This window comes from Ambystoma mexicanum, chromosome 6q (genome assembly GCF_040938575.1).
Source record: "Ambystoma mexicanum isolate Mex_15411 chromosome 6q, UKY_AmexF1_1, whole genome shotgun sequence".
NCBI classification, from domain to species: domain Eukaryota; kingdom Metazoa; phylum Chordata; class Amphibia; order Caudata; family Ambystomatidae; genus Ambystoma; species Ambystoma mexicanum.
The window spans coordinates 1109432539-1109452300 of record NC_090937.1 but is presented as its reverse complement, the minus strand read 5'-3'; positions in this window follow the sequence as shown (position 1 = coordinate 1109452300).

Below are 19762 nucleotides of genomic sequence, written 5' to 3'. Positions count from 1 at the left end.
GGGGGCTGTGAAGACGAAGAGGGAGTTGGTGGTAGTGGGGTACTGTGACGAGGAAGAGTGAATTGGTGGAAGTGGGGTACTGCGATGAGAGAAAGTGATGTGGTGTGTGATGATTCCTGATGTGTCACCCCTTTTTCCCCCCGAGGGGGAGACCCTTTACTTGAGGCCAGAGAGGTGAGGCCGCTACTTGATATTCTCCCTAGGAGGAGGGGTTGGGGGGTACACAGCAGGTGGATCTCGAGGAGGGATTCCCCCTTTGGGATACAGGGAGGACAACATAGGCCAACGTGGTATTCCCACCACTCATCCACCACTTTCACACTCTAATCCTGACAGCCTCCCCATGAACGTACGTCACCCTTTTGATACCTGTAGTACTTGAATGAGGAAGAGCAGGGCTGACTATGTTGGATCTCCAGGACAAACTACTGTTATAAGGAAGAGGTGCAGAGCCACCATGCAACACTCAAAGAACTGGGTGGAGAATTTTAGTGGTCAAACCTCAAGCAGCTTAAAGATGGAAGAAGGACTAATATTGCTGTTAGTACATCCTCAGAGGCACCACAAGCAGAGGTCCTTTTCTGCATCAGGGCGAGCAGAGCCTGTAGCAGTAGACCAGGAATGGTGAGTGAAGTCCAGGCTTCCTTACGAGCTCCGCTCACGGCAGAAGAGCTAGAACCGGACACATCAGTCTGTCCCTGCACAGGTATTAGCTGCACAAATCCACAGAAGTGAAGCGGAGCCGCGTAACAGCGCAAACACAGACGAGAGCGAAGGAGGACAGTTGGAAGATGTAAAAAGACCAGAGAAGGAGGCAGATGACCAGGTGCCCCGAGAGAAGATTGCCCGGGGACCTCTGGGTCTTGAGAGAAGTCAATGTAAAGGGGCCACAGATAAGAAACCAATGCGAAGGGGTCTGGGGTCCGTGTGTGTGAAACCATTGTGAAGGTGTCGGGGACCCATGGCAATACCGTGCAGGACAGTACACCAGGGTTGCCAGCTGAACTGTTGTAAGCAAGCCGAAACAAACTCTGGGGAAGGGGAACATTACCCCACCTTTGTTAAACCTCCAATAGAAGCCTGAAATAAATGCCAGGGGAAGGGAGACATTCCCTCAACCACATTGAACTACTGCCAAGAGAGCCCGAGAAAGGCCAGGGGAAGGGAGAAATTCTCTCAACCACATTGAACTGTTGCCAAGAGAGCCAGAGAAAGGCCAGGGGAAGGGAGAAATTCCCTCGACCACATTGAACTACTGCCAAGAGAGCCCAAGAAAGGCCAGGGGAAGGGAGACATTCTCCCAAATCATATTGAACTGCCAAGAAGAAGCCTAAGAAAGGCCAGGGCAAGGGAAACATTCCCCCTACTGTGTGAACCATATCTTTCTAGAAGAAGGGAGTCATTCTTCTGGACCCAGAAAAGACAAATCTAGTTTAGTTTAGTTTGGTTATAGGTGTAAGGGATAAAAGTAGGAATTTTACGCTGGACTGTGCACACTTTTTTTCAGACATTCAGACATTTCCTTAGTGTTTTGTTGAGGCAGGGAACCCCCTCTTAGAGTTAGAGATAGCTAGGTCTCCTTTCATTTGGTATAAATAAAAGTATTTGCCCAAAAGCATGCCACCTGTGTGCCACTCTCCTCCTTCCACACCCTTACAGGTGGCAGTGGAGGGCTGTGAAGCGGAAGAGTGACTTGGTAGTGGTGGACTGTTATTAGGAAGAGTGATGTGGTGGTAGTGAAGTCCTGTGAAGAGGAAGAGTGAGTTGGTGGTAGTGGGGTACTGCGACAAGTGAGAGTGATGTGGTAGTAGTTGGGCGCTGTGAAGATGAAGAGTGAGTGGGTGATATTGGGGTACTGTCATGAAGAAGAGTGAGTTGGTGGTAGTGGGGTACTGCAACGAGAGAAAGTGATGTGGTGGCATTAGGGGGGGCTGATGAGGACGCGTGAGATCGTAGATGTGCGGGCTGTGACAAGCAAGAGTGAGTTGGTGGAAGTGGGGGAATGTGACGAGAAAGAGGTAGGTGGTGGCAGTGGGGGACTCTGATGAGTAAGAGTGATGTGCTGTAGTAGGGCGCTATGAGGAAGGATACCCCAGAGGCAGTACATTTGTCTTGGAAGCAAGACAATGCAGCGCCACACAGGCTCGAATCCCGACTCAACGCTTCGAAACCACAACGCTGGTATTGAGCACGTTATAAATGAACAATGAAATAAAATAAAATGAAGACAAGTGAGTTGGTGGTAGTGGGGTATTGCGATGGGAAAAAAGTGTGGTGGTAGTGAAGCAGGGCAGTTTTTAGACAATATTGTGCCAAGGGTGAATCACCAGACTATGCCCCCCACCCTCTACGTTGAGCCTCTAGTGTTACCCCACCTGCCACTCCCTCTCCAAAATAATGCACTCATTGCAAATTAAATCCTGTATTATTGACTTGTATTTAAAATGAATAAGTAGACCACGTATACTACAATATCTTAAACAGGAATTCATTTTCTATCTTATGTTTTTCTCTGTTGTCTAAATGTAGGGGACTTTCCTAGCTGATTTTTCGGGAAAAGGCGTCTATTGCTGCTGCTGTCATCTATTTTCCCAACAATTTTGCTCTCAATTGAAAGTGTATTAAGAGCCAATAGCTCTCTTCGGTTGGCAGACACAGTGCTCGGAGGCCGTTCCAAACGCTCCTGCAGAAGAATGGAAGATGGGTGTGAAATATAGGGAACGAGTTAGGCTGTGGTGAAAAGTAGGCAGATCCCAGCTATATTAAGTAAGGTTCGGTTAGAATGAATATCTTCAAAGTACTTTAAAGCGCTACAGCAGAAGATCAGAGAAGTAGGTAGGCTATGAGGTGAAGCAGTCTTGTTGCAATCTGATCTTCGTACCTATAACAAACTTGCCAAAGGGTGTGAGTGCATCTGCCTTTGGCAAAACCTGTTATCTGGTAGAGTACATAAGTATAGGAGGGCAATATCTAGACAATGGCATGAGTACTTGGGCATGTTATGGGAACAGTTACCTGATGGGGTGAGTCCCAGGACATATGATGTTCACTTCTGGAAAAAAGTTGCATGCTGGGTCCGTGTGGATAGTGGCATCGACTAGGCCCTTCTTCATTCCAGGGGTGATGTATCAAGTACCGTCAGTGGGTACTAATAACACACATTAATACAGAGCTTAGAAGGGGTCTATCTAAAGGAAGGTCTATAGAAATCAGCAAATTATAATATATTATGCAAGTACAATGACACCCTATTGAAATGCCTAGTGAACTGCACTCGTTGCTATTGTCCAGTGGAAAAAGCTGCCCATTTGTATGAATACCTGCCAATGATGCGGGTTCCTTACTCTATGATGACAATACATGTAATAGTTTTTATATATCCTGTCAAATCGTATGCAATCATGGCAGCTTAAAAAGCAATTATAATGCCAGGCACATCGTGAATGTAATGGGCATGTGATCTCAAAATTTATATTAGCAAGAAATTAATTGTTACTACAATAATTGTGTTCTACCTTTGCAAATACATTTTTTTCACAGTAAATGAAAGACACATACCCACCTCCACGCAATCCCCTCACTCACCGGTTAACCCTTCCATTTTTCCAAATCCCGGCCCCTTTGCAAAAACTGAAAAGGGCCGCATCAGACATAATGTGCACAAATATTGCATTTTTCCAAACTTACTCAAACTGTGTTTGCCCCAGTAAAGAGTATAGTTTGGCAAGGTGATGCCATGTGACCTGAACATTTGTTTCCAGTCCAGGGCTTTCGTGCAACAGATCCATGCATTCTGGGAGTTATCGTCATTTGTTTCAACTGGCTTAACTTAGCAAAAAACGGTGTTTTTCAAAATAAACCTGTTCCGATGACATGGTGTCACTCATTTGACTGCCCTGAAATATCCTACAAGCAAGCAAATTAACCTAGTCATCTGTTAAAATACCATAAACGAATGCCAGTTTCCCCCCCTCCTCATAATATGGCTTCCTTTGGCCAAAATCCTTTGGTCCCCCACTCCTTCAGGCTATCTCTGGCCCTTTGATTAAACAATCAAACAAAAAACCCTTTCAGTCCATCTCAAATGCCCAACCCTCCATTCCACTTGCAGAAATGGTCACACTTTTTAAGCATGATTAGTTTAGCAAAGAGATGCTAATCTGGGTGGGAGCCTTCTTAAAAAGCCTACCAGCAGAATATTAATCCATTGGCTGCATCATGGGAGGTAGGTGGGTATGAGTAGGGCAAGCCTTTGTCCTAGCCTGCGTGTGTGTGGTGCTGAAAGATGTTAAATTAGGCAGCTCTCTCCTCTTCCAGGAGAGAAATTAATAGGCTGCCTGATACGCCCCTTTACCCCAACTGTGCCCCTGGCCATTGCCCGGTTTGCCCGTCACAAGAAACAGGCCTGTAATGGAGGGCTGTGAAGAGGAAGAGTGAGTTAGTGCTAGTGGTGGCTTGTGACAAGGAAGTGTGATGTGGTGTAAGTGGAGAGCTGTGAGGACAAAGAGTGAGTTGGTGGTAGTGGGGGAATGTGACGAGGAAGAGTGAGTTTGCAGTACTGGGGGACTGACAAGGAAGAGTGAGTTAGTGGTAGTAGGTTACTGCGACAAAAGTGATGTGGTAGTTGGTGGCTGTGAAGACGAAAAGTGAGTTGATGGTAGTGGGGTACTGTGCCAAAGAGTGAGTTGGTGGTAGTGGGGGTACTGTCATGAGGAAGAATGAATTGCCGGTAGTGAGGCACTGCAACGAGAGAGTGATGTGGTGGCATTGGGAGACTGACGAGGAAGAGTGAGATTGTGGTAGTGGGGGCCTATGACAGGAAGAGTGAGTTGGACATAGTCGGCTACTGTGACAAGGAAGGGTGATGTGGTGGTACTGATGAGAAAGAGTGAGGTGGTGGTAGTGGTGTACTGTGATGAGGAAGAGTGACGTAGTGGAGTACTGTGACTAAGAAGAGTGAGGTGGAGTTAGTAGGAGACTGGTATGAGCAAGAGGGATGTAGAGGTTCAGGTAGGATTCCTAACTAAGTACTGCTTCCTGCCTCAGGTCAGGCGTGAATAAAGAACTTCACTGTTAAGTCACATGAAAAGCTTGTCCAGTCAAAAGAAAGGCTATAGTAAACAGAATAGGCTTCCTCCTGTGTTTCATTCCACACTTTTTCATTAAACTAATTAAGCAATTATACGCTTTTTAACACCCCAAAACAAAAATACCCCCCTAATAAAACCCTCCCACACATTTTAATTTAATTTAGGAAGCAATCCCTGTAATTTTTTTAAATATTAAAAAACACATTGTTCCCTAAATTAACTTAAAATACTCATTTCCACCAACCAGCAATCAAAGTGATTGCCACATCTCAATATAATATAGTTTTGAAGTAATTACCTTTATTTTGCCGTTTGTGACAATTCTCGAACTTGTGACAAGGCTTGAAATAAATTAACAAAAGTACACCATGCCCAAGCCCTAAACATTCACTAATTATCCTTTATTACCCTGCCTGCATGCTCACTGGCCTCAAAACTGCACTATTTACACCCCTTTTATAATTTTTAGGCAGTTTTTAAAAACAATTCCAGAACTTTATTATTAGAAATGAAAAAGCTTTGCACTAAAATGCATGATGGGAGATTTGACTAACTTCACTCTACGCCAAATTTTTAAAAACTACTGGACAGAATTAGGGCAGACCAACAAAGGATTTCCTTTGAGCTCTTTGTGCCCGACTTGTTTTTTATTTGGCCAAATCTGTCTAGCCGTTTGGGCTGTGCATGTTAGCAAAAATTGGAAAAGTGAAAAACACACTTTTTTTTTTACTGCAATACGGGTTTTCTCAAAGTTTTCCAGTTCTGGCGGGCCGAACTCTCGTTTGTAAAATGTTGTGCTGATCTGTCCTATGGCTCAAAAGGTGAACCTTTGTATTTCCTATGGATGATTGGTTTCACCTTAACTATGTGGCGGCGCAACTGTGCTCTGGTCCCCCTCCCTCCTGACAACCATAGAGGTCCTTGGGCTCAGAGTGGGTAGAAATGGGTCCCTTCTACTGGGTTCTTGTAGATTGGAACCTACTGGTATTTTGTCTCAATTTCTAAGAGAGGTGACTCAGAGGTGTTCTATTGGAGTCCCGCCTTCTCCCAGGCCAATCAGTGAGAATGAATATTCAGAGAAAGGCCTTCCGAAACTCCTATATACCCTACGAGGGATGCTGGTGCGGACCTCCGGGCAGTTGGATTTCCTGATGGACTTGGTGCCCATTTCTGCCTCCCCTGACCCGGGTGGCTCTGCATTTGCCATTCACTCTCCCCCCTGTGCTTCTCTACCATAATAATCTCGACGGGCAGGTCTTCTGGGTCTAGGGTCTGTTGAGATTTCTCTGGATCCCTCTGGCTAAAGTTCTTCCTCTTGCCTTCAGGGCTCTCAGAATGAGTCCCATCTTTGGTGGCAATGGTGGATTTCTCCCCATGACGGTGGGCCCTTCTGTGGGGGTGGTTTTCCCCATCCCTAACATTGCTACCAGTTTACCTGGAGGAATACTCCCCCTTACACTTTCAGAAGTGTCGGTGAATGTAGCTGGTGAAGGTTCTGCCTTAATCGTGATAGCTTTCCCCTTTTCCCATGATTTTCTTTTACACCCCAGTTGCTTGTCCATGGAACGGAGTAATTGGATCTTAAAATTGATTTAGTAACCTGGCCCATTTGCTAGCAGTGACAAGATGGAGGAGGTGCACAGACGGGAGGTAAGATTTCTGACATACATCCCTCTTCTGTCTTGCCTCTGGGTTTCGTTTGACATCTGCATGCAGGCAAACAATGAATGGGTTCTTATGGAATCTGCCTCACATGAGAATCTTAAAATGAGCAGGCAGACTCCATTGGAAGCCATTAGTAAATGCTGCCTGCAGACAAAATTGACAAATTCAGTGCTACAGTTCCTTATTGCTCTGTCGTAACTAAAACTGTATTTATTTTGTACCCTTCTCCAAAAAATTGATTCAAAACTAGGGCCGTGATTCTGTAGCTGATTGAAGGTACCTCAATGTGTAGGTCTGATTGAATCAAGTTTTTTTTCTAGCTGGGTATTAACTTGTTAGGGACATTATAATTCTCATCCACTCACTCCACCTACATTTTTATAGGTTTAATAACGAAGGACTTGTCCTTTCTTTTCATCTTTGGGTTATCGGAGCTTGACCTCCAGGGTTGACTCTTGGCTATCATCTTTGAGGACATCATGGGTTTAACCTTTGTGTGTAGTTCTGTAGGTCCCACTTCGACAAAGTACCAACAGAACACACCAAACAGAAATATACTTCGGAATATACAGGATGGGTGAGATGAACTTCCATATGGCCTAGGGGTCTTATGTAAACCTCAGAAGGGAATGAAGATTACCCACATTTAAAGCGCAGGAAGTCTTGATGCTAATAAAGACACAGAGGCGAGCATTATGCTTCACCTTATTAATCTTCAGCAACCTTTCCAAACTTTTATTTAAATCCTGGCTAAGCTTCCCCCCAAGCATGTCACATCCTGCCTGAGTCCCTTCCTCTTCTTTTGGTGATCTGAAACTAGCACCTTCTTCCATATCAACTTGTAGAAACATGGCAATCCTTTGCCCAATGAATCCCATGAAACCTCCACACTGGCAAATAAATCATCCTCTAATTCCTCGTGGGACACTCCGGATGACTCTTCTTATCAACACTGCTAACTACTTCATCCATTCTTCTGCACCTCCCCTGATGAAAATGAAATAAGAGTTAGCGAAGGGATACCCAGCTCCACCTCCACTATACGTTGACATATAACACAAGATTAACATTGACATCCCCCTGTGTATCTTGTGTGTGATAATGCTAGCCTGTGTCTTTAATAGAAACAAGACTCCCTGCAGTGCAAGCATGGATAATCTTTATTCTATGTCAAGAGCGGAGGCGCGTTTTATGCTTGATCAAATTTACTCATCACTGTAGTCTGCACTGAAGTAATAGGCTTAAAATAAAACGTCTTAAATGTTGCATCTGTAGGCTAGTCAGCTGACTTCAAAGAGACCCCCACTGTAAAAGCCTTGAAGACTATGGCCCCACTCACAGAGTACACTTCAAATCTTGCAAAATCAATTCCAATATCTCTTTCACCCATCTATCTATGGTAGCTGAAGTTACTGCATATGTGCAAACAATAGTTGCTGAACTTCCTAAGGCCTCATGCTTGCTGTTGTCTTCTCATAGTCCTTAATGCCCTGTGCTATGCTCAACTTAGCTTCACTTGGGAAATATGGATAAGCTATAATTGATGAATTACTCTTGGTGTGCTTCGCTATGTTAAACGCTACTCCTTCAGGATAAACCAATTTCATATTCACTTCCAGAGCTTTAAAATCCGACACTCTTCTACAATAGACCAGACAGAGCAACATTGCTAGCTTGCCTGATGGCCGCTGCACTGATAGTTATTACTTGGCCACTGCTTAAATAGCCTAAGCACCACGTTCATGTCCCATAACACAGAGTACTTTGCTGTGGGGGTTTTACACAAAGCTTCACCCCTCTGAGGAGCCGAGCTACTGATGGGTGATCTCCAACCGGTAACCGTCTACTCTCTCGTGCCCTGCCGAAAGGGCTGACCTGTACACACCTATTGTTCAAAATCCTTGTCCTCCTTGTAACAAGTGCGCAAAATAATGAAGCACCTGTACTATAGGGGTAGAGATGGGATGAACACTTTGTTGACTGCACCAGCATTCCCATGTGTGCCATGCAGCGCCATAGCTCCTAAGTATCAAAGCAGCCCAAGACTCTTTGATGAACCGAGCAAACTCACTCGAAAGTCCCGTAAAACACCATCTTTGCCCGAAAACATGCAAGCCAGTAGCTGGAGGCACCCTGTCTCCACCAGAGGGTGATGGCACCTCCCAGGGTCCGTCAGTAGATCCAGCCGATAAGGCATCATCCTCGGAAAATCCAAAGACAGTTCCATCAGAACTGGAAACCATGCTTGTGATTTCCATGCTGCTGCTACTATTCCAGTCCTCCCTCTCTCCCTGCGGATCTTCGCTAATGCTCGCGCCAGCATGATGAGCGGCGGGAAGGCATACTGAACTGCCCCCAAACAGATCTGCAGTAAGGCGTCCATGGCTAGCACTACCAGATCCAACCTCCAAGTGAAGTACTTGTGAGTTTGAGTGGTAGACCTATTTGCTTCCAGGTTAATGTCCAGCAGACGCCATATCTCCTGTAACTTTGTAAACACTTCTCTGTGTAATTTCCAGTCGCTGGTATTCTTTAGGTAACAGGAATTCCAAACTGCTATAATCTTCCTCTCTAGACAGTGATGCCAGAAGTCCATCACAAGTTAAACTAACATTTTCGATCTCGTTCCTCCAAGACGATTGTTGTAGCATACTGATGAAATGTTGTCCGTTTTGAGGAGTATTCAGCAGTTTGCCATGTCCTTCGCAAATGTCCTCACCACAAAGGACCCTGTTAGTAGCTCTGGACAATTGACATGCTGGTCTAGCTTGGACTGCAACCATTTGCCACCTGTCTTTAGCTGTCTACATCTCACACCCCAACCGGACCTGCTCACGTCTGACTAGATCACTAACTCCGGTGCATCTCTGAAAATGGCTCAGCGGACCATGCTTCCATTATCTGCTGCCACCACATTAACTATTTCACCCCACCTTGCAGACACTTGATCTTCAGCCTCAGAAACACTCTGTAATGTAGTGGCCCTGCAAATATTGATTGTATCAAGAATGCCAGTACACCCACTACCCTGACTAGACTCCAAGCGAAATACTTGTCTTCCTGAGGACTACTCTCAACTCCTTCTTTAGTGCCTTCATCTTGTGTGCTAGTAGTTCCAGTGTCGCTGTCATGCACGACAAATCAGTTACACAATCACGCACCATATTGCCTGACACCCCGACACACACTGTTGGACTCCCCGGGTCACAGTCTGCCTCCCAAGTCATCACTTCACCTATGGTGCGAGGGAGTCGTCATCACCGGCGGATTCGGGCCGTGCGCAGAGGCCGGCCCGGTTTGTTGCCTCGTTTTCATTGGCAACTCCCATGGAGACTGTGCTTGAACACCCGATCACGGTTACTTCCTGGTTTTGCGACGGTTTCCCGATCACGTGTTCAGGTTTCCGCTCATGTGACTGGGAGCTGACGCACGTAAAAGCCGGGAAGTTCGAATTGCTCACCGCTTCACAGCTGTTTCACAACTCTGTTTGGCACTTTCTGGATTTACGCTGTTTGCTTCATCGGATTTTGGACTCGGGCTTACGAACCACGGATTGGCTTTCTTGCTCCACGGATACTGTCACTCGGAACTTTGTACGGATTTTGGTACTCTGGACTCTTTTGCTACGCTCAACGGATTGCTTTTGGATTTTCCCCTTCTGGCTTTTGATCTTTCGACCATAGACTTCGTGATCAGTTTCAAGTTCCCTTCGGCTACGGAAAGGCTACAGGCATCAGCCGGTGCCTACCATCTGGGACACGGCTGTCCGGATCTTTGACGCTCCCTCGCATCTGACCCTAGGCACACTAGCTCCATCCCGCTAGATTTAGGTAAGAAAGTTTTGCACACTCTTTCATATCAAAGTACTGTGTTTGCCTGTGCTAACCCTAACTTCCTTTTAACAGCCTCTGGGATCCTCGGCGTCATCAGATCCAGTGATTCATCAAACCACCTGTGGCCTCAAAGCTCGCACAGGGAATTCCTTTACTCTCTTCCTGTGGGTGATTTGTGGACAGAGGCCCCATTAATCTTCGCTACGTGGCAAGTCACGACAGACTGTGAAGCCGTTGCGTTGTGATGAGTATGAAGCCTGCAGCTGAGGATCCCGTGGCTGCCTTGGTACAGGCACACACATTGCTAAGGGCGGATATGGGTGCAGCCACTGCTGCGATACACCAGAGGCTAGATTTGATCCAAAGTACACAACACCCTCTGCCTGCAGATGCTGAGTTCGGAGAGGCCGCTGCCGCGGCACAAACCCCACCTGTTCAGCCTATTGTTCCTCAGCCTCCTATTGCCCCTACAACACCTCAGTTGCCAGTACTCATGCCCACGTCATTTCCCTTGGCCGCCCCAGAGAGGTTCCACGGTGACCCTAGAAAGTTTCGTACCTTTATAAACCAGTGCAAACTACACTTCCTTTGCAGACCTCAGGCTTTCCCCGACGCCACCACAAAAGCGGCATTCACTTTGTCTCATTTGGCCGGCACCGCGGCAGCATGGGCTAGCCCTTTGTTGGAAAATGATAACCCTGTTCTATACGACTTTGAGTTGCTGATCACAGAAATGTCTCGTGTGTTCGATACACGCCACAAGGCACAGTCCCGGGACCTCGAGCTGTTAGATCTGACTCAAGGAAAGGGATCCCTCATAGAATACATTGCTCGTTTCAATCAGCTAACCGCTGAAACGTCATGGCCTGAACAAAAAAAGACAGTTGTCTTCTATAGAGGGCTCAACAACACCATAAAAGACGCTATGGCTGTTGTACCTTCCTTGCCCACGACCCACACCGATTTAGTGGACCTCGCGTTACAAATCGACGCAAGGCGTTCCGAACGTTTGAAACAGGAGTCACCAATACCAAATTGCCTTCCTCCTCCTCTGATACAGGCGTCGAGCCCATGCAGATAGGTGGTATTCGCAGCCCTATCACACAAGTAGAGAGAGACCGCAGAAAAACTGACCATGCTTGTTTCTATTGCGGCCTGAATGGCCATTTTGTAAAGTCATGTCCTAGACGCCCTAAACTCAAGAATCCGGTTTTTCGGAATGCTCGACCCTAGATCCGGGGGCCGGCTCGAGCAATACTTCCATTTCCCCGGACAGGTACCCCAACTTTGGCAGGATTAGGCCAGTGTTAGTGCAAGCCACGATAAAACACCCAATATTGTTCACACTGTCTCGATTTACTTAGACTCAGGCGCCACGGGCAACTATATTGACATTAAACTGGCTGGGTCCTTAAATTTACCTCTGATTACCAAGGAACGTCCAGAGCCGGTACAGGCGGTGGATGGCACAGCGCTGATTTCAGGCCCAATCAAGCAACAGACTGCCCCGGTCACCCTAATTATCCAGAACACACATCAGGAAGTTATCTCATTCGACCTGATTACAATGCCACCGTTTGGGATCATATTGGGTCTCCCTTGGTTGCATCAGCACAACCCTTTGATTGATTGGAAGTCTGGGCAGGTTCATTTCGAATCTGAAACGTGTCAGAACTTTTGTCTCACCGCACCTGACGACACTATATCACCCCCACGAGCCCTAGGGGCCATAGCGCAACTCACACTACACAAAAACGCTCCTATGGCCATGGAGCCTCATGTGGTGGGGGCTGTTGTCACTGGTTTTCCTACAGAATACGGGGATTTCCATGAGGTCTTTGATGAGGGTTCCTCGGAGGTACTCCCGCCACATCGTTCCTACGACTGCCCCATCGACTTGCTTCCTGACTCTGTGATTCCCTCAGGTCGCATCTATTCCTTGTCTCCCTCGGAAGAACAAGCATTAAAGGAGTACATACAGGTAGCCTTGAAAGTTGGTCATATATGTCCCTCTACCTCACCGGCGGCTAGCCCTATTTTCTTTGTCCCCAAAAAAGAGGGCGATCTGCGTCCTTGTGTGGACTACCGCCGACTAAATTCTATTACCATCAAGAATCGATACCCGATTCCTTTGATTACCCCATTATTGGACAGGTTAAGCCATGCCACCATCTTCACAAAACTTGACCTCCGCGGGGCCTATAACCTGGTCAGAATCCGTTCCGGAGACGAGTGGAAAACGGCCTTCTGCACTCGCTACGGATTGTTTGAATATGTGGTCATGCCCTTCGGGCTTTGTAACGCCCCTGCTACCTTCCAACGTTTCATGAATGAGGTCTTTCACGACTTGTTGGATGTGTGTGTAGCAGTATACCTGGATGACATCTTGTTATACTCACAGAACATGAAGGACCACATATCACATGTCCGCGAGGTACTGTCCCGTCTCCGCCAACACTCACTCTATACCAAACCTGAGAAATGTCAGTTCCACACTGAAAGTGTGGAATTTCTGGGTTTCCATATCACCCCTGGGGGTCTGGCAATGAACCAGTCCAAGGTCCGTGCGGTTTTGGACTGGCCGAAGCCCTGTAACATTAAGGCCCTGCAATCATTCCTTGGGTTCTCGAATTTCTACAGGCGCTTCATCCAGGATTTTTCGTCCCTTGTAGCCCCTCTTACTGCCCTGACCAGTCCCAAGTCACCTTTTGTCTGGTTGGATAAACACCAAGCTGCTTTTGACGCCCTGAAATTAGCGTTTACAACGGCCCCCGTCCTGAAGCACCCGGACCCAGAACTCCCGTTCATTGTGGAGGCTGATGCTTCCTCCTTCGCCCTTGGTGCGGTCTTGTCCCAACGCTGTCCTTCTTCGGATCAGTTACACCCGGTTGCATTTCATTCTCGGAAGTTCTCTGCTATGGAGTTGCACTACACTGTCACGGAGAAGGAGCTGTTGGCTATCAAGGATGCCTTCCAGGTTTGGTGGCATCATTTGTTGGGGGCAAGGCACGCTGTCACTGTGTTCACCGACCACCGTAACCTCCAGGATTTGGCCTCACTAAAGTGTATTAACAGTCGGCAGGTGCGGTGGCACTTGTTCTTCGCTGCCTTTGACTTTCAGATCAAACATAGGTCCGGTTTGTCCCATGGAAAGGCGGACGCATTGTCTCGCTCTCCGGGTGGAATATCCTTGCCTGTTTTCCCAGAAAATCTGTTAGACCAGCATGTCATTTGTATTTGCACCCCTCCTCTGCCTTTGTTGGATTCCATTCGCAAATGGGTTTCACTACATCCTGATCAGGTTACCGAGTGGGATCCGGTGTTTCATGATGGGCTACCGTATATCCAGAACAGATTGTGGTTACCAACGACCGACGCTCGCAATCTTGCTCTGGAATGGTCCCACAATAGCGCCATTAATGGCCATCCAAGACAAAGACGCACGTTGGACCTCCTCAGACGTTGGTGTTGGTAGCCCTCCATGAAACACGACGTAGAAGGATAAGTTAATACCTGTGCAATATGCGCCCAGTGTAAACACCGCAGAGGGCGTCCGGTGGGGCTCTTGCTTCCTTTACCCACACCCCCCAGGCCCTGGCACACGGTATCCATGGATTTCATAACAGACCTACCCCGAACCAAGGGATTCGATACCATTTGGGTGGTAGTCGACTCCTTTTCCAAAATAGCTCGTTTCATTCCCTGTTCCGGCATCCCTTCAGCCCCGGCCTTGGCCGATCTCTTCTTCAAATCGGTCTTTTGTCTCTTTGGATTACCCACAGTTATCATCTCAGATAGGGGTCCCCAGTTCACTTCCCGTTTCTGGCGAGCACTCACGGTCCTTCTAGGTATCGATTCCCGTTTCTCTTCCGCATATCATCCGGAGACGGACGGCCAGACTGAGAGGGTGAACCAAGCCATGGAGCAGTATTTGCGTTGTCTAGTGTTGCAACACCAGCAGTCCTGGCTGGGTTTGCTACACCTCGCTGAGTTCTCCTACAACAACGCCACGCATTCCTCCACTGGCTCTTCTCCCTTTTATGTTTTGTATGGTCAACACCCTCGCACCTTGCCTATCCCAGACCTTGCACCTTCTGATAATCCTGCTGCTGCCTGTGCCCGCGAATTATCGGCCGTTGAGGCTCGAACCCTTACTCACCTTCGGGAGGCCCAGGAATCTACGAAGGCTGCAGCGGATCGGAGGAGGACAGTGGCACCTTCCTATGTTGTGGGAGACAGGGTTTGGCTATCTTCTCGCCATCTCAAGCTTCCTGGTTGTCGCAAATTACTCCCTCGCTTTGTGGGCCCTTATAGGATTTACGCTGTAATCAACCCTGTAGCCTGTCGCCTCTCGGTCCCTGCCTCCTGGCGCATACACCCTGTTTTCCACACCTCTTTGTTGAAACCTTGCCCGGCCCCTACCCGTCTCCGGTCTACGCCTGGTCCTGTCTCAGTGGGTGACTCGATGGAATATGAGGTCTCGGGTATATTGGGTTCCCGTATGGTTCGGGGTGGTCTCCAGTACCTTGTGGATTGGGCGGGTTTTGGCCCAGAGGAGCGTTGTTGGGTCCCTGCGTGTGATGTCCATGCCCCAAGGCTTGTTTCACGTTTTCACGGGGATCATCCTTCCTGCCACGTTGTCGTGGGCCATTGAGGGGGGCTCTGTCATGCACGACAAATCAGTTACACAATCACGCACCATATTGCCTGACACCCCGACACACACTGTTAGACTCCCCGGGTCACAGTCTGCCTCCCAAGTCATCACTTCACCTATGGTGCGAGGGAGTCGTCATCACCGGCGGATTCGGGCCGTGCGCAGAGGCCGGCCCGGTTTGTTGCCTCGTTTTCATTGGCAACTCCCGTGGAGACTGCGTTCGGGCTTGAACACCCGATCACGGTTACTTCCTGGTTTCGCGACGGTTTCCCGATCAGGTGTTCAAGTTTCCGCTCACGTGACTGGGAGCCGACGCACGTAAAAGCCGGGAAGTTCGAGTTGCTCACCGCTTCACAGCTGTTTCACAACTCTGTTTGGCACTTTCAGGATTTACGTTGTTTGCTTCATCAGATTTTGGACTCAGGCTTACAAACCACGGATTGGCTTTCTTGCTCCACGGATACTGTCACTCGGAACTTTGTACGGATTTTGGTACTCTGGACTCTTTTGCTACGCTTAACGGATTGCTTTTGGATTTTCCCCTTCTGGCTTTTGATCTTTCGACCATAGACTTCGTGATCAGTTTCAAGTTCCCTGCAGCTACGGAAGGGCTACAGGCATCAGCCGGTACCTACCATCTGGGACACGGCTGTCCGGATCTTTGACGCTCCCTCGCATCTGACCCTAGGCACACTAGCTCCATCCCGCTATATTTAGGTAAGAAAGTTTTGCACACTCTTTCATATCAAAGTACTGTGTTTGCCTGTGCTAACCCTAACTTCCTTTTAACAGCCTCTGGGATCCTCGGCGTCATCAGATCCAGTGTTTCATCAAACCACCTGTGGCCTCAAAGCTCGCACAGGGTGATCTCTCCCTGTGGGTGATTTGTGGACAGAGGCCCCTTTAATCTTCACTACGCGGCAAGTCATGACAGTCGCTCTCCTGGTGTCTATAATGAACCCTAAGAACTCATCCGTTGTCTCGGTACCAATTCCGACTTCCTCTGATTGACTAGGAACCCTAACGATGTTAGGAGTATACTTACCCATTGCACTTGCTCCTGAAGTACTGCTTTGTCTTGCACTAGGATGAGGATATCGTCTTAGTACACTATGATCCTCACTTCTCTTTCACTTATCGTGGTGGCTACTGGCCTCATGATTTTGGTGAATGCCCATGGAGCTGATGCGAGACCGAAAGGCAGACATTTGAATTGCCAACTTTGACCCTTCTAGAGGAAATGCAAGAAGCTGCTCTGGCACCACAGGGATTGTTAGGCTTCTTTTAGATCTAATCTCGCCAACCAGTCTTCTTTCCTGAGTATATCTCTGAGGAGGTATATGTCCTCCATCTTGAAATGCCTGTATATCAGCCAACCATTGAGCTCCCTCGGTCTCGCTCTGCCCTTCCTGCGTTCCAGGAACATGTCGCTGTAAAATCCCTGTATCTGCGGATCCCCTTTCCCTATTGCTCCTTTTAATTTGAGGAGTTTTAATTCTGCCTGCAACATCTCCTCTTCTCCTTACGATATACTTAGGGAGTGCAGAGCTCATTTTGTTATGAACAATTTTTTTCTGCCTCGCACTGGGGGATACTTTCCGCTCTAGGCAGTTACCGGCAGTGGCACTCTGGTGCCTGAAATAGCCTCTTCCTCTGTGGCCTCTTGAACTCCTTCCTCTGCTCAGGAAGAAGGCATCCTGCTGCCTGGTGGTCTAGTACTGTGCTCTGGTCCCTTAATGTCTTCTCTGCGAGCTAAGCTACCTCTTCATTATTATTACTATTTTTATTATGGTATTTATTGCGGGTGGACCCAGCTTCAAGAATCAATGGAGCACTTTCAAAGTTATAAAACAATACAGATACACAACGGAGCACTTTACAGAAGCATAACAGAGTGCTTTTCAGAGGTAACAACAGGACAGATATACAGCGGGGGTGAGGGGTGGGATACAGAGGAGGTGTGGGTACAGTGGGGAGGAGGAGAAGGGAGCCGGAGCCTGGTGTCTAGCAAGTCAGGTGGCGCGAGGGGTGACGTGATGGCCGAGATGTTGAGTAGGAGAGAACTCTGAGTCGGCCGGTCCTGGGAAAAAATCTCCTGGGAAAAAATAATTCTGATAGATGACTGTGCTTTTTCCAATGCAATGAACATCTTCACAAACTTGGTCATCTCCTTTCCAAAGCCCTCTCGGAAGAGTAGGCCTTGTGCTGGCACTCCAGCTTTATATGAGGCTAGGGTCCCCAATTTTCTGTCAATTTTTAATAACAAACTACATCTTTTTCTGTAGATTGGGCGCAATTGGCGTTACCAAGGAGACACACTGCTCTTTGGGCCCAGTTGGCCAGAATCTGAATGTCCACTGGCTCTCCTGTATCTTTCGACCAATCCTCTAGATCCATACATTTTCATTATCAGCCAACTAGATCTGGCAGTTTGCCTAGCACCCTTTTAATGCCATGTCCATACTTTTCCTCACATCTTTACATGCCTTAATTACAAAGGTGTTCTACGTTAGTCTAGCTCCAGTGTGTCAGTTACTTTGCCTGGGAGCTCTGGTCTTGGACGTTGTGCTCTCATGTAGAACCTTGCTTCTTTCTCTAAGGGTTTCGGTGTTCTCTGCACCATATACAGCACTACTCTGGAAGAAGGCAACCAGTCACTAGATCTGGGCTGTCTAATGGACTCTGAATCAAACATGTCTATGATCTCTTCAGTTCCATATTAACCTTTGTCTCCCAGACCTTCCACCTTCTTATCAGTCTTCCTTGTTGGGACTTAACATCTGCAAAGTCATCGTCAGGTGAGGTGTCTGTATCCCCTGTATTTTTGTCTCCCCTAGGGAATGGGGTAAGAGGCTGGGCACTGCAGACTTTTGTAAAAATTTGCTCTTAAGCCTTATAAAAGCTTTGGCTGCCTCTTGAGGCTGTCTTTCATCCCCATCAGTCTGACCCAGGGGAGTAGAAGAGGCTTTTCTCTTTCGGATATTTTCTCACCCTGGTTTTTCTCTCCCTTGTACATCAACTCTTTTCTTGGGGTGTCTAGCAGATGTCCCCTCACTTGGGGAGGCTGCTCTTAGCTTTCGTTCCTTTCACCTCAGTGCTCTTTTTGGCCAGGATGGCTTCAAGTACTTCCAGTCTGTACTTTAGAGGCTTGACACCCTGCAACACTGCCACTACTAGGGAATATCCTAGTACATTTTTAAACTGAAGGATAAATCCTTGTCTTCCTCAGCATCTCTTCTTCTTAACTCCCTTCACTCCACTGATCATCTTGTGGCTCCTTTATGCTTGCAATGGTACAGGTAACGTGCCCTGACCTGTACACAGCAGGCTGTGATATGTATGTCAGATCCTTGTCTGTAGAAGAAAGCAACAGCTTTTTCTCTCTGCCTATTGCTTAATTTTCGCTCTTGACGACCATTTATTTCGCTCGCCCTTATAGCATGGAGTCCTCAGGTCTTTTCTCTAATAATCGCGTTCAGCGTGACTACCCTTTTCCCTTAGTCAGACGTTTAACACATAGGGCTTATTAATTGCGTTTTCAATGCGTGTCCTCTACTGACTCACAGAGCACGAGCCGGTCTCCTGAAGTGAGGGTGTACGCCCATGGAACCAGCTCACGTCTCTGTGTGTAGCACTCGTCTGCGTTGCTACAGCACGCACGTTTCCTACTATGTGGGCGAGTTCTCTGTAATGCAGCGCTCCCAGCTTTTCTCTTCTTGGATCATCAATTGCGTTATCCAACGTTCCACTATGTTGTACTGTTGAATTCATGTATTATAAATGCATACATCTATTACACATACTAGCACTTTCAATCTGTCCCCTATCTGCTTGAAGAGCAGCAAAAGAAGAGGAAGGGGCCCAGGCAGGATGTGGCATGCTGGGTGAAGCCGAGCCGGGATTGGTAGACTTTTAAACAAACAGAAAATTACTCAAGACAGTGGACTCATGTGGATTTGTAGTCCCATATCGTGAGGTTATCCCAGTGTTACAGTTGTGTTTAAATAAAAAAAAAATAATATATATATATATATATATACGTTTTGAAAGGCTGCTGAAGAGTAAGCATTAAAGAAGATGAAGCATAGAATCCTATACTGTGGTTTTGCCGAAGTAAATTACTTTGTTGTAATTTACTTTGACCGCATTACTTTGTTGGGAAGTACAATTGTATGTGTTCTGAGGTCTACAGGGTTTATGGCGTTAGTATTGGGGGTTTATGGGGGGGACCCTCCCATTATTAAACCCCATAAATATGGGGGGGGGGGTGGGGACAAGTGAATACTGTCCAAGTAAATTGCAATCAAGTAATTTGCTTTGGCAAGACCACAGAGAACCAATGAAATAGCTATGCTAACATGTTAGGGTGAATATCTTAGAAAGTATGGTCATTGCAGCAATCCCTGGTTCAACAGTCTTCAGGGTATAGTGTCAGTTCACTCTTTGGCTCAAACAAATACAGTCTCTGGGTTAGAGTATACGGTTCACTTCTCATCCTTTCAGTCATAGGATGATAG